Raw genomic sequence first — 14,006 nt, 5'->3', positions numbered from 1 at the left:
CCTTAAAAGAATCTCTCATAGCCTTGTTAGCTCGGTTCAATGATGAGAGTAAGGAAAATGTACTCTACTACTTGAGTCACCGTCTAATACTGACGGAGGTAAAGTATCCACCTATTGAGAAAGATATTCTAGATTTAATTTTTGCTGCCCAAAAGCTTAGACATCACATGCTTTCTCATAAGGTAAACCTTATGTCAAAAGTTAAGAGATTGCAATATTTGAGGACCAGACCAACACTCCCTGGATGTTTAGCAAGGTGGTAGATGATTTTATTGTAATTCAATATAATTTTTATTCCTCTCCGAGCTATCAAGGGATAAATTTAGGGATAAATTTTAGTAGATTTTATTTTAGTAGATTTTCTTGCAGCACACCCACTCCCAGCTGGGTCCCCTCTCAATGATGAGCTACCAGATGTGCATATACTACAAGTGGAATAGTCCAGTGCCAGACATTGAGAAATGTACTTCGATAGAGCTACATCAACCGGAAAGGACAAATGATCAGAGGTAGTTATACCAAGCAAAGCAGGATTTTATTTTGATTTTCATCACACCAGATTAGGGTATGTTGAGATTCTCCTATCACTTGACAGAGCCATGTACAAATAATGAATAAGAAAAGGAAGCATTGATCACCGGGTTGGAGTTGGAAATTTCAATGGACATAGTGGACATGGCAATTTATGGCGACTCACAACTCTTCATCTAACAAGTCACCGGACAATACAAGATCCTGAAGTCGAGATTAGTGGAATACCATCAGCACACAATGAAGTTGTTATAATAGATCCCTACTATGACTCTGTATCAGATTCCTTAGAGAGATAACGCCCATACTGACGCACTAGCTAAACTTGCTAATGAACTGGCGTGCCCACTAGAGGATTCCATTGATATTACAATACAAGGACACCAATATTTGTCAAAGATCGACCTTGACAATCTACATAAGCTTAGAAAAGAAGAAGAAATGATGATTGTAGTAGCTGACATTAACAAAGATGGGCGTAGGCCATTGATAGAATATTTGCAAACAAGAAAGCTACTAGAAGATAATTCCAAAGCATATCACATTACAAGAAGAGCTATGTCGTATGCTTTAGTGGGTGATGTCTTATACAAGAGATCATTTGATCAGATGTGGCTGTGATCGCTGAGAATAGTCAAAGCACAAAATATCATTAAAAAAATACACGTCGGATTGTGTGGAGCTCACCAGTCAAGGCCAATGATGAAAATTAAGATTAAAGTCTCAGATATTATTTGCCAGCAATGATATTTGATTGCATGGATACAGCTAGAAAGTGTCACCTTTGTCAAGTGCATGGGGTGTTCTTGCACCAACCTTTGAATGTGCTACATCCAACTATTGTCTCATGGCCATTTGAGTGTTGGGGCACAGACATAGTAGGTCCAATAGAGCATCCATATTCGGAGGGACACAGATTTATTATTGCATCTACGGATTACTTTTATAAATGGGCAAAAGTAGTGTCGTTATAAAAGGTTACATCATAGCACGTTCTTCACTTCTTCAAGAGTTGGATTGTCTACCATTTTGGTGTGCCGTGCAGGATTATTTTAGATAATGGATCAGCCTTTAAAAGCACTAAGATCAAAAACTTTGTCAAACAACATGGAATATATTGGAGATACTCTGCAATTTACTATCCCAGGGCAAACAACCTGGTCGAGGCTTTCAATAAGACGCTCGTGCAAATTTTGAAGAAGATGTTAGACGAGAATAAAAGAGGATGACATGATAGATTTTTTGAAGCATTGTGGGCCTACAAGATGATGTTCAGAAATCTCTCTCAATGTACACGTTACGCACTTATATATGATTCTGAAGTCATACAACAGTTAGAAATCCAGATACCATCTCTCAGAGTCATCGTCGTTAATTAGATGATAACAAAAGTAAGTGCAAAGCTCAGACTTGAGGAATTAGAAGCTCTCAAGAGAAAATTTTTAGAAGCACATCAGAATTTGGAACTCTATCAAGCAAGAATGGTCTAGGCTCATGAAAAGTTGATCCGCCCGAGGGTGTTCAAAGTTTGTGATCTCATACTCGTTCTCAGAAGACCTATTCTTACACACCGCATGATAGATAGAAAATTCAAATGAACTTGGGAGGGACCATTTGTCATAGAGAAGGTCCATACAAGAGGATCTTACTAGCTGGTGGATTTCTAAGTTGAAAGGCCTAAGTTGTCAATTAATGGCCAATATTTGAAGATATACAAGATAACATAATATTTCCTGAAATGAATTTTTTAAAATGTTACTTATTCTGGGGATGTTAGTTTGGCCAGTGTCTGTGACTGAATTCAACATTTTGTAATAGAATTAACGTCAATAATATGAAATTTTGAATTTGCCTAACTTAATTTCCTTCATTTTAATTTTGAAATTTCACTAAATAAAATTAAATAAAAAAAAGACTTGCACTTGTGTAAATTCAAAATTTGTTTAATAACTAATTTGTCATTATTCTTGTTCATTCTTAATTTCAGCGCCCTGATATTTTTTTGTCTTGCATAAAAAAATGTTGAGGTAGAAGCTGATTTTTGCTTTTAAAGACGGCTTGAATCTCGCACTAAATGAAGAAAGAAAAGCCCAGGGCGGCGTCATGAACTTTGAACTTGACTACGGTCATGTCAATGTAGACTACGAGGATCCCTTAATGAGCATAGTCAGCCACCGAGAGACCGAACAGTTACCATCACCGCTCAAAATTAGTACTAAGGAGGATTCCTCACTAAAGAGGAAGAAAGCAAAGAAGCTACAACATCCAAAGGAAAGAACCATCCATTTACAGTCCATAATCACCACACTCATAGAAAACTTGGTCTGTGTCGATGAAGAAATAGTACCAGATGCACCACTTAGAAGGACACAATGTCATAATGCCAACCACCATAAGCATAGAGATTTCCTAAGTAAGGAGAGAAGGCATATAAAAGAAGCTGAGGTGACACTTACCCCGATTTTTGAGGAGGGTTTTAATGATCCATGCATGAGAGAAACTTCTACCAGTCTGCTCATTACGAAAGATGGGTCAAATTTTATCACAGAACCGACACTGCCAGAGATTCCAGATGAGTTTTGTACGAGTTGCCCAATGTGCAACGACAAGATTCCAAAACAACCATCAATAACAGGGGCATTTGTGGAGTGCACAAGATGTAGCATCCTCCATTTGGAGTGTTACTGTATCTTTAAGGAGTATACAACTGTCGAATTGGAGTACTAGGAGGTCGAGCACCACGATATTGAGTCATACACAGCCGACGCAGACATTCTTTCTGATACACCTAAAACATATAGTTGTTATGTACACATCGTTATACCTATTTTTGATATATTACACTTTAATGAAAGGTATTTGTGTGTTTTTCTTTCAGGTACAATCAAATGGATGAAACAAGGTGAAAGAAGTGATAAAGGATCAAATTTGGAGCAAAATGAAGAAGGTGAAAAAATGATCTAAAGCGCCTAAGCACCCGGGACTGGTGCTTAGATGTCAGTTATACTAAGAGAACCACGCCTAAGCACCAGTTACCCCGCGCTTAAGTGCCAGAAGTAGTTATTTGATGATTCATTAACTTTGGACAGGTTTTTGAAGAGGTATTTGGAGCAATTGTTAGTGAAAAGGTGGAAAATAGTTAATGGATATGAAAATTCATTCAATTGGCTTTTGAAAGGAGGCAACTTCTACAAGATTCATTGATTAGGGACACATTTTGATGAGAAACCAAAGCACCTCTTATTTTTTTATTAAAGAAAATTTGGAGAAGAGATCAGAGAGAGAGATCATCCATAAGACCAATCCAATGACAACCATCACATACGCCGCCGTCATCGCTGCAACCCACTTTTCTTTTTATTTTAAGTTTTAGTTTGTATTGTAAGTGAAGGAAGAGATTGAAAGGAACTTCAAGACATTTGGTGGACAATTTTTTAGATAAGTTTATATCTTTGTGACTACATTTGGTTTTAATTTAGAATTCTTATTTTTTAGCATGATTTCTATTTTTAAAGTCCAGTGTGGTTGTGTTTTCTACATGAATTATGAGTTATTTTCTTTATTTTTTTCCTTAAAATGACAAGTGATTTAGAATTAGAGGGAAGTTGTGTGAAGTATAAGTCCTTAATGTTGGAAGAAGTTGTGATGATTTTAAACCTTATACTTCATTTAATTCTTGGTATGACCAATTAAGATGTTAATACTTGTTGTGAGAACTTGTAAGATTTGAGATGGTACTGTCTCAGTGAACAAATGCTAAGAATCACATTTAATTTCATGGATGAGAATGTAGTTCACGGGGGTGAGTGAATATGGTTGAGTGCAAATAAATAGGGAAATAAACTTTAAAGAGTGTAGAATTAGAGGGCTTTAGAGTGACAGGATAAAACCCCTAATTTGATTTATAGTTTTAGGTTTTAATGCGAGATGTTATCCTCTAGATGAAGGGAGAAGAGGGAACTTTAGTGTGAGAAATAGTATCTTCCCTAACTAACTCGTCTTCAAGACTATTCAAACTATAGATTAACAAATGTTCTTTATAGCATATCTATTAAGAGTAAAGAATATTATTTGTCCTCTTTGGTACACTAGAATTAGAATACTTCAACAACATAATTCCTATACTTATTACTAATTTATGATAAGGAAAAAAGATATTTTATTTATATTGCCTTCATCTTGTAAATATCTAGTTAATTTATTTAGTTGCTTACTTTATTTTCAATTATCAAAAATTACAAAAAAGAATCAAACTTTTCATATTAAAGTATCTAGAGTTTAAGTAAGAATTTTTATTAGATAAAATTTTGCTATCTAATTTCTTTTGTTTATTAAATTGCATATTGTATTTTCTCTATCGGTTCAATACTCGAGTCTTAATCAAAAAGTTCTATATTACTTAATAATGATATGTATATTTGCATAGTATACCATAATTAATATTATAACTGTATTCTTTTATGCGTTGAAGTTAAGAATTTACCTTGCTTTTGCTTAGGATCAAGTTTTTTGCTTTATAGTAAGATTAGAATTATTATTAAGGAAATTAAGCATATAATCACATACATCGCATTAACATATACAAAGAGAATCAAGATCAAGTTTTTGGTGTCGTTGCCGAGGAGAGAAGAAAAAGATTAACGAACATTGCAAAATTTTTAAAAGAAATTTTTAGAAATTTCTATTTTTATAAAGTCTTATAAAAAATTCTTAAATTTATTATAGGAATATTGTAGTGTTGCTTTTATATAAAGTTCTTGTTTGTGTGTTTTTTATTTTATTTTATGGTTTTTATAGTAATGTATGCATAGTTCAGGTTCCACATGACTTGTGCCATATGATTCTGAATTAGAAAGACTTATTAGAAAAATTAAGAAATTAAAAATAACTGAATAAATAAAAATTTCCAAGAAATGGCAAATCAAAATAATCAAAATGTTGAAGAGTTTAGACATTCAAGAGATTATGCAAACCATATAGTGGATGAACTTCATTGTAGCATTCAAAAACTCGTTGTAGTGGCTCATTCATTTAAGCTTAAACACACTATTATCCAAATGGTATCAAATAATCAGTTTGGGGGAGCACCAACTGAAGATCCAAATTTACATCTTTTTACATCTTGCCAATTTTAGCCAATTTTATAGAATTGTGTGCTAAATTTAAATATGATGGTGTATTAGATGATGTTATAAGACTTAGACATTTTCCTTTCTCGGCTAAGATATGGTTACATTTCTTTTTGCACCTGTATCTATCAAAACTTTGGGTGATTTAGCATAGAAATTCCTTGCTAAATACTTTCCACCATAAAAACTGCAAAGCTTAGGAATGATATTACATATTTTTTTCAGTTTAAAGGGGAATCTATTTATGAAGCATGGGAATGTTTTAAAGAACTACTGAGAAAGTGTCGACACCATGCTATACCAAATTGGTTAATAATTCATACCTTTAACAATGGATTAGCTGAATCTCTTAGATCTATTATCGATGCCGCTGCTAGTGGTTCATTGATGTCAAAACCATTTCATGATGCTTATGCATTAATTCAAGAGATGACTAGTAATAATTTTCAATGGCCTTCTGAAAGGGTAAATCCTAAGAAAGCAGAAAAAGTTCATGAATCTGATACTTTTGTATTGTTAGCAAATCAAGTTGTTGCAATTTCAAGGAAGTTAGACAAATTTAGAATGAAATTTTCTCAATGAATTGCAATAATTGAAGAAAATTCATTAGGCTAAATGGTAGATTCTCAAGCATTATTAGAAACTTTCAATGCCATAAACAACAAGTAGAATAACCCTTATTCAAACTATTATAACCCAGGTTCGAAGAACCATCCCAGCTTTAACTAGAATAATGCTTTGTGTGGTAATAATTAGCAAATGAGGGAACAACCAAGTAAATTTTTTTGGAAACTAGAACAATTGAAGGAACAATAATTATAGACCTACTTATCCTCCAAGTTTTAATAGTAATTCACAATTTAAGGAAAAGAAGTGCTGTTACAAATGGGAAATCAGTTACAAAGTCAATGTGCTACAAATAGAAATATTGAGAATCTATTGGGACAAATAGCAAATTCAACAAGTAATAGATCTCAAGGAACACTTCCTTGTAGTACTGAAGTAAATCCAAAAGACCAGAATAAGGAGCAAGTAAAATTGGAAGGTAGAGTTCAAAAAGAACTGAAATAGAGAGAAAAAAAAATTGAAGAACCTCAAGAGGATGCTCTGAGAGACATATTTCACATTTTAAAGTTAACTTGGAAAAGCCACCACCTCCATTTTCTCAGAGGCTCTGTCAACAACAGTTGGATAAACAATTTTCAAAATTTCTGGAAATCTTTAAGAAGTTTAGAAGTAATATTCCATTTGTTGAAGCCTTGGAACAAATGCCAATCTTTGTGAAGTTTATGAAGGATATTATTAACAGGAAAAGAAAGTTTGAAGATAATGAAAGTGTTGCACTTAGTGAGGAGTGCAGTGCTGTAATTCAGAAAAAACTTTTTGGAAAGCTTAAAGATCTGTGTAGCTTCATAATTCCATGTGAAATAGGAGATAGATTTTTTGCAAAAGCTTTATCTGATTTAGGTGCAAGCTTTAACCATATGCCATTACTAATATATAAGAGATTAGGATTAATAGAAATATCCCCTACTATTGTAACTTTGTAGTTAGTAGATCGCTCAATAACATTTCCTAAAAGAGTTATAGAAGATTTCTTAGTGAAAGTGGATATATTTATCTTTCTTGTTGATTTCACTATCCTAGATATGGAGGAAGATAAGGAGATACCTATCCTTTTGGGGAGACCTTTCCTAGCTATGGGAAGAGCAATGATAGATGTGCCGAAAGGGGAATTAACTATGTGCTCCAATGATCAGACTGTTGCATTTAATATTTCTAAATCAATAAAATGTACTGCAAAAAATAAAGATGATGAATGCTATAGAATGGATGAGATAAGATATCTAAGTGAATGCCATTTCAAAACAACTTGTGAAGAAAAATCTGAAATGAAAGAGTTGGAACATGAGAAAGAAGAGGAATTAGATCAATGTGAACATTTTTATAAGAAAGATTCAACTTATGTACGAGAAAGTTTTGTAGTTTTGGACATGACAGAAAAGATACATCTTTTGTCCATCGATTCAAAAACCTCTTGAGCTTGTCTTGTGTTACTTCCTGAACATTTAAAATATGCCTTATTAGGTGATTCCTCAACATTACCTATTATAATTTGCTCAAAATCAACTATAGAAGAAGAAATGAGCTTGATGAAAACTTTGAAAAGTTATAAGAAAGCCTTTAGATAGATAATTGCTGATATAAAAGGAATCATTCCTTCAATTTGTATGCATAGAAATCATATGGAAGAAAAGTGCAAACCCAGAGCTAATCCTTAAAGGAGATTAAATCCTGTTATGAAGGAAGTTATTAAGAAAGAGATTTTAAAGTGGTTAGATATTGAGATTATCTACCCTTTTAGATAATGCATGGGTTTGTCCAACTCACTGCGTTCCTAAGAAAGGAGGAGTGACTATGACTATGAATGAACATAATGTGTTAATGCCAACAAGATAAGTCACAGGGTGGCGAATATGTATTGATTATAGAAATTTAAATCGCGCCACTAGGAAAGATAATTTTTCACTACCTTTATAGATCAAATGTTGGATAGACTAGCAGGGCATAAATACTTTTATTTTCTGGATGGATATACTTGTTATCACCAAATACAAATAGCTCATGAGGATCAAGAGAAAACAACTTTTACTACTCCTTATGGTATATTTACTTTTAGAAGAATGTCCTTTGGTTGATGTAATTCCCTTGCTACATTTCAAAGATGTATGATGGCCATTTCAAAGATGTATGATGGCTAAAGATGTATGATGGCTATTTTTTGTGATCTAATTGAGAAAGGAATTGAAGTTTTCATGGTTGATTTTTTAGTGTTTGGAAATTCTTTTAAATCATGTTTAGAAAATTTATAAAAAGTACTTAAGCGCTGTGAAGAAATAAATTTGGTCCTTAACTGGGAAAATGCCAATTTATGGTAGCAGGTTGAATTGTTTTGGGACATCAAATTTCAGAAAATGGTATGGAAGTGGACCTTGCAAAAATTCAAGTGATTGCTAGTTTACCTTACCCAACAAGTGTGAATAAAATTATGAGTTTTTTAGGACATGCTGGATTTACAGGCGGCATATTAAAGACTTTTTAAAAATTGCTAAGCCTCTATGCCATTTACTTGAAAAAGATGTAATTTTTAATTTTTATAAGAAATTTTTAAGAGCTTTTGAATCATTAAAAGAAAAATTAGTATCCGCACCAATTATTGTTTTACAAGATTGAGAAAACCTTTTGAATTAATGTGTGATGCAAGTGATTATGCTATTGGAGTTGTTTTAGGACAAAAACATGATAAGACTTTCAAATTAATCTACTATGCTAGTAGAACCCTTAATGAAGCTAAAATTAATTATACCACAATTGAGAAAGATTTATTAGCAGTAGTATATGCTTTTGCTAAATTTAGATTAAAATTTTTTGAAAATAAATGTATTGTGTATACTGATCATTTTGCTATTAAGTAATTAATGAAAAACAAGAATGAAAAACCAAACTTATAAGGCAGATTCTTCTTTTGCAAGAATTTGCCTTTGAAATAGTAGATAAGAAGAGAGCTGAGAATCAAATCGTTGGTCATCTGTCCAGGCTTGAATTAGAAAAACCACTCTATTTTGAAAAAGATATTAATGTACATTTTCCAGATGAAGAATTGTACATTGTGAACGAGTGGCAAGTTTTATGGTATGATGCATTGTGAACTTCATTTTTAGTGATATTATAGCCTAAAAAATGACATTCCAACAGAAGAGGAAATTTTTATTTGAAGTTAAGACTTGTTTTTGGGATTACCTATTTTTATATAAACAAAGAAAGGATCTTATTATTCGAAGATGTGTGCATTTAGAAGAAACTTATGAAATTATCCAAAAATGTCATAACTATGATTTTGGGGGGCATTTTGATATTAATAAAACACTGGATTTTATTGGCCTACAATTTTTTGAGATGTTAACGCTTATATTAAAACTTATGATCGATGTCAATGAGTAGACAATATTTTTGGGAGAAATGAGATATGCCTTAATTATGTGTTAGAAGGTGAGATATTTGACATTTTGGGATTAGATTTTATAGAACCATTTACACCATCTTTCGGAAATTTATAAAAATTGTTAGAAATAGACTATGTATCCAAATGGATAGAAGCTGTTGTTTTACCTCGATGTGATGCTCAAAGTGTTGCAAAGTTTTTAAGAACGAACATATTTTGTAAATTTGGGATGCTGAGAGTGATATAACTAACGTGGGAAGTCCTTTCAGAAATGCAATGATGGAGAAATTAAAGAAATATCATATCAACCATTGAATTGCTACTACTAATCACCCTAAGACAAGTGGTTTGGCTAAATTATCCAATCGATAAACTAAAAGAATATTGAAAAAAATTGTGAATCCATCCAAATTGGATTGGTCAGTCAAAGTTGACTTTGCTTTGTGGGCTTTTAGGACTGCATATAGAACTCTTATAGAAATGTACCCAAATAGGCTAATATTTGGAAAAGCCTGTCATTTACCAGTTGAACTTGAGCATAAGGTATATTAGGTTATTAAGGAATTTAACTTCAATTTAAAGGATGTTAGTGAGAAAAAAATATTGCAATTAAATGAGCTACAAGAGATAAGTAAAGAATCTTATGAGTGTGCTAAGATTTATAAAGAAAAGAAGAAGATGTGATATGATAAGAGGATTTTTACTAAAAATTTTGAGCCAGGACAAAAAGTTTTGCTATATAATGCAAGGTTAAAAATTTTTCCAGGCAAACTTAAGTCCAGGTGGATGTGCCCATTTGTTGTGATGAAAATTTATCTCTATGGAGTTGTGGATATCAAAGATCCTAAAACTGATAAAATATTCAAAGTGAATGGACACAGGTTGAAACCCTACTTTTAAGGGGATCAAGTTAAATTGAATGATCTTATGCTATTCAGTTAACTAGAATAAACACTGGTTATGTAGGGCTGACGTCCTTAAACCAAGCGCTTTGTGGGAGGCAACCTATAGTTATCAGTGTGTTTATTTTGAATGTTAAGTTGTTATGTTTGATTTAGAAAATCTTGGTAGTAATGATTCTATGACCTTAAAATATGTCTTAGACCTATTAAAATGATCTTTTGGATGTTAAGCTGACTTGTCCTTAATTAAAAATTGGCACTTAAGCACCAACTTTTAGTGCTTAAGCGCAATAGTTTACTAAACATGGTAAATGAAATTTCTAAAAGTTTTAAATGTGGTTTAGTGGGTTTAAAAATTGGATCTTGGTCTAAGAACCTGTCTAAAAAATTTGGGCGTGATTTAGAGCCTACAAATAGAATGGTATGAGGTGAAGTCTCATCATACTTCAATTTAACCTTAAATTATAAGTGGAGAGTGAGAGTTCTTGGAAAGATGTCATCTTGAGAGAGTGATTTAAGGAAAAAGGAGGAAGTTATAAGGAAGAAATTCATTATTTAAAGTGCGCAAAAGTTATATAACAGTTTCCTAGCCTTTTGTAGCAAAGGTATAGCAGAGAAAATCAATAAATTGAGGTTGATGTGGCTTCAATTGAAGTGAAAATGATGGAAGTTAACACACAACTGGAGCATATGGGATGACAACTTAAGATGCAATTTAGTCATACTAGTTTCGTGGAAGAAGCGGACAAGGCTATGTATCTGAAAAACAAATGGATTAAAGAAGAATCAACTAGAGTTATTAACCACCATCCATTTTATCAGATTTACATTCCAAATGCCGATGGAGAGACTAATGACAAGCCAAGATTCGTTCCACCGAATGGAGAGTGGAATTAAGATCCTTTTTTAATGTTTTTGTGTTTAGTGTTTGTTTGTTAGTGTTATGTTTTTTTAGTGTTTTTTTAATGTTATGATTGTTTAGTGTTTTTGTTAGGAATTATCTCATCCAAGACCCTTTGGATTGAGAAACTATGTATTGAAATTTTTTGTAATGGTTTGTGAATTAAAATAAGTGTTTTTTGTGTAAAATTTCATGTTATTTTGTGTTGAATCGAATTAGTTAAGAATGGTGATTCTCGAGGAAAAGGAGAATTGAAAGAGAAGAAAATATTTATTAAGGATTTATAAGACCATTTAGGAGTGATGACTTGGGCTAGAAGTGCATGTTACTTAAAAACAAAAATCTCAAAATTTGTGCACTGGCACCTAACCGCCAAGTCCCCGTGCTTAATTTAAATCTAAACCGAGAGAGTGGCACATAAGTGGTGAACTATTCATGCTTAAGTGTCGGTTCACGTAAACTGGTTCACAAGACATCGACCCCTACCTCTCGATTTCATGATTTGGAAATTAGGGCATCCTCTAATTTGAAGATTTCTTGGTGGTTTGAAATTATATTTGTTAGATTTGATCTTCTTGAGGTGAGAGCTTCACTTCTATGTGAAATTTTTTTTATTTTCACCATTTTTTTTATTTTCACCATGTAATTATTTTCACCATGTAATTTGAGCACATTATGGATCTACCCGAAAATCACTATTCATGGTGAAAATTTGAGAAAAATCTATGGAAAAAACATTGATTTGGTAGTTTAAGCTCTTAGGAGTTAAGTTTAATGATTTAGTGTAGAATTTGGGATTTATTGTGAATTTTCTATGATTTTAGAAATTGCACCAAGGATGAAGAGGAGCAAAGGAAAGGCTTAATTTGATTCAAACAAATTTCTTAGTTTGATAGCTCGAGATCGATACAGTGATGCACTATAGTCAAGAAAATTGATCCTTGAGCGATGTTTCAAGAGTCCTGATGGAGCAGTAGAGGATGTGACTGTTTATCGAGGGTGGGAGTTTTTTTTTTTTTTTTTTTTTTTTTTTTTTGATGTGATTTTTATCTTTGCTGTTCAGGAGTTCAATAAAAATCTCCTAGAGGTTGAAGAAGAAGGAGTCATGTTTAGAGGGAAACAAAAACCTTTCTCACCAGAGTTAATAAATATGTTCTATCAATTGCCCCCTAGCACATCGTGCTTTTATTCAAAATATCATATAACAAAAAGCATTTAGACGAGATTATTTCATCGTTGATTGGTGCATGGTGACTATGGAAAATTATTAATGAAAGAAAAGTCAATTTCCTAATTTTGAAGTTGGATGCCACAGCGAAGGCGCGATACTACTTTATTTCTGATCGCCTGCAGCCTACGAACCACTCAATGAAGTGACCCAAGTCAGAAAAACATGAACTATTGTATTCAGTAGTTCAAGCCCATCGACATTGGAGATCTGATTTATGATGTTATCGCCAGTTCTGTTGTCGCTGCTACTTTTTCAGGTTTGGGATTTACATCCTTAGTCTTTTCATTCTCTGAGCAGGCTGGAGTTGTATTTGATAGTTGGGAGGAGATATTACAGCCACTCAAACCCATTACTAGTTTCAATGTGAAATCATATTCACATCATTCAATTTTTGGCTGGAGAGGTGGATTTTTGAGCAATTCAGGTGCCTCTACATCTCAAGCTTCTACTTCACATGCTTCGGCATCACCAAGTCAAACTTCAAGATCTAATTCTCAGTCACAATTATTGTGGAGGATATTGGGCAACATTAACTATACCGCTGATAAGGTATTAAACTTAGAAAATTTTAGAGAACATATAGATGAAAATATGAGGAGACATAGTGATTATGAGGAAATATTCCACTCATTTATGAAAAACCTCATGAGAGGTGATCGGAGTGTAGTTTTCCCTCAATATCCAAAATATCCATCATATGAGCCTTCAGCTGTTTGGCATAGTGATGAGAGTAATGATGAGAAGGAGGAGAATGATTAGACTGAGTCTGTCGTTTAATTTTTTCTTATGTATTCTTGTGAACTTTTTGTGGTACAATTATAGTGTACTGTTGTTTTATTTTGAGTTGTATATATTGAGATTGTTAGTTTTGTTTGTATTTTGTTTTGTTTGATACTACTATGATGTATTTATGTTCTTATGAGTAGTTATTTAGTTTTTGTTGTAGTAATTGTGTTAACTGTGTTGTTTAATGTATTAAGTTAGATTGTGTTGAACTTAATCCTGAATTTTAGGAAGGTTTAGAAAATTGTTAATTTTCACTTAAACACTTCATGTTTAAATTCTTCAAATTGCTACCAGAATTTTTTTTTATGATGCAGTTGTGAATGTTTGTTAGTGTGTTTGTTTTCTTTTATGTTTTCCTCAACTACATAGAAGTCTAATGAATCTCTATATGTTAAGTAAATTAAAATTTGATCAATTTAATTTTTTACTCATGTTTTTAATTTTTGAATTGGTATATTTAGGATGTAAAAACCTTCAAGCATGTTTTTTTTTAGTATTTATTCCTGCTTATATATATATATAT

The sequence above is a fragment of the Phalaenopsis equestris genome, unplaced genomic scaffold (assembly GCF_001263595.1).
Source record: "Phalaenopsis equestris unplaced genomic scaffold, ASM126359v1 Scaffold230228, whole genome shotgun sequence".
Classification (NCBI taxonomy): domain Eukaryota; kingdom Viridiplantae; phylum Streptophyta; class Magnoliopsida; order Asparagales; family Orchidaceae; genus Phalaenopsis; species Phalaenopsis equestris.
Note: the sequence above shows the minus strand (reverse complement) of the source record.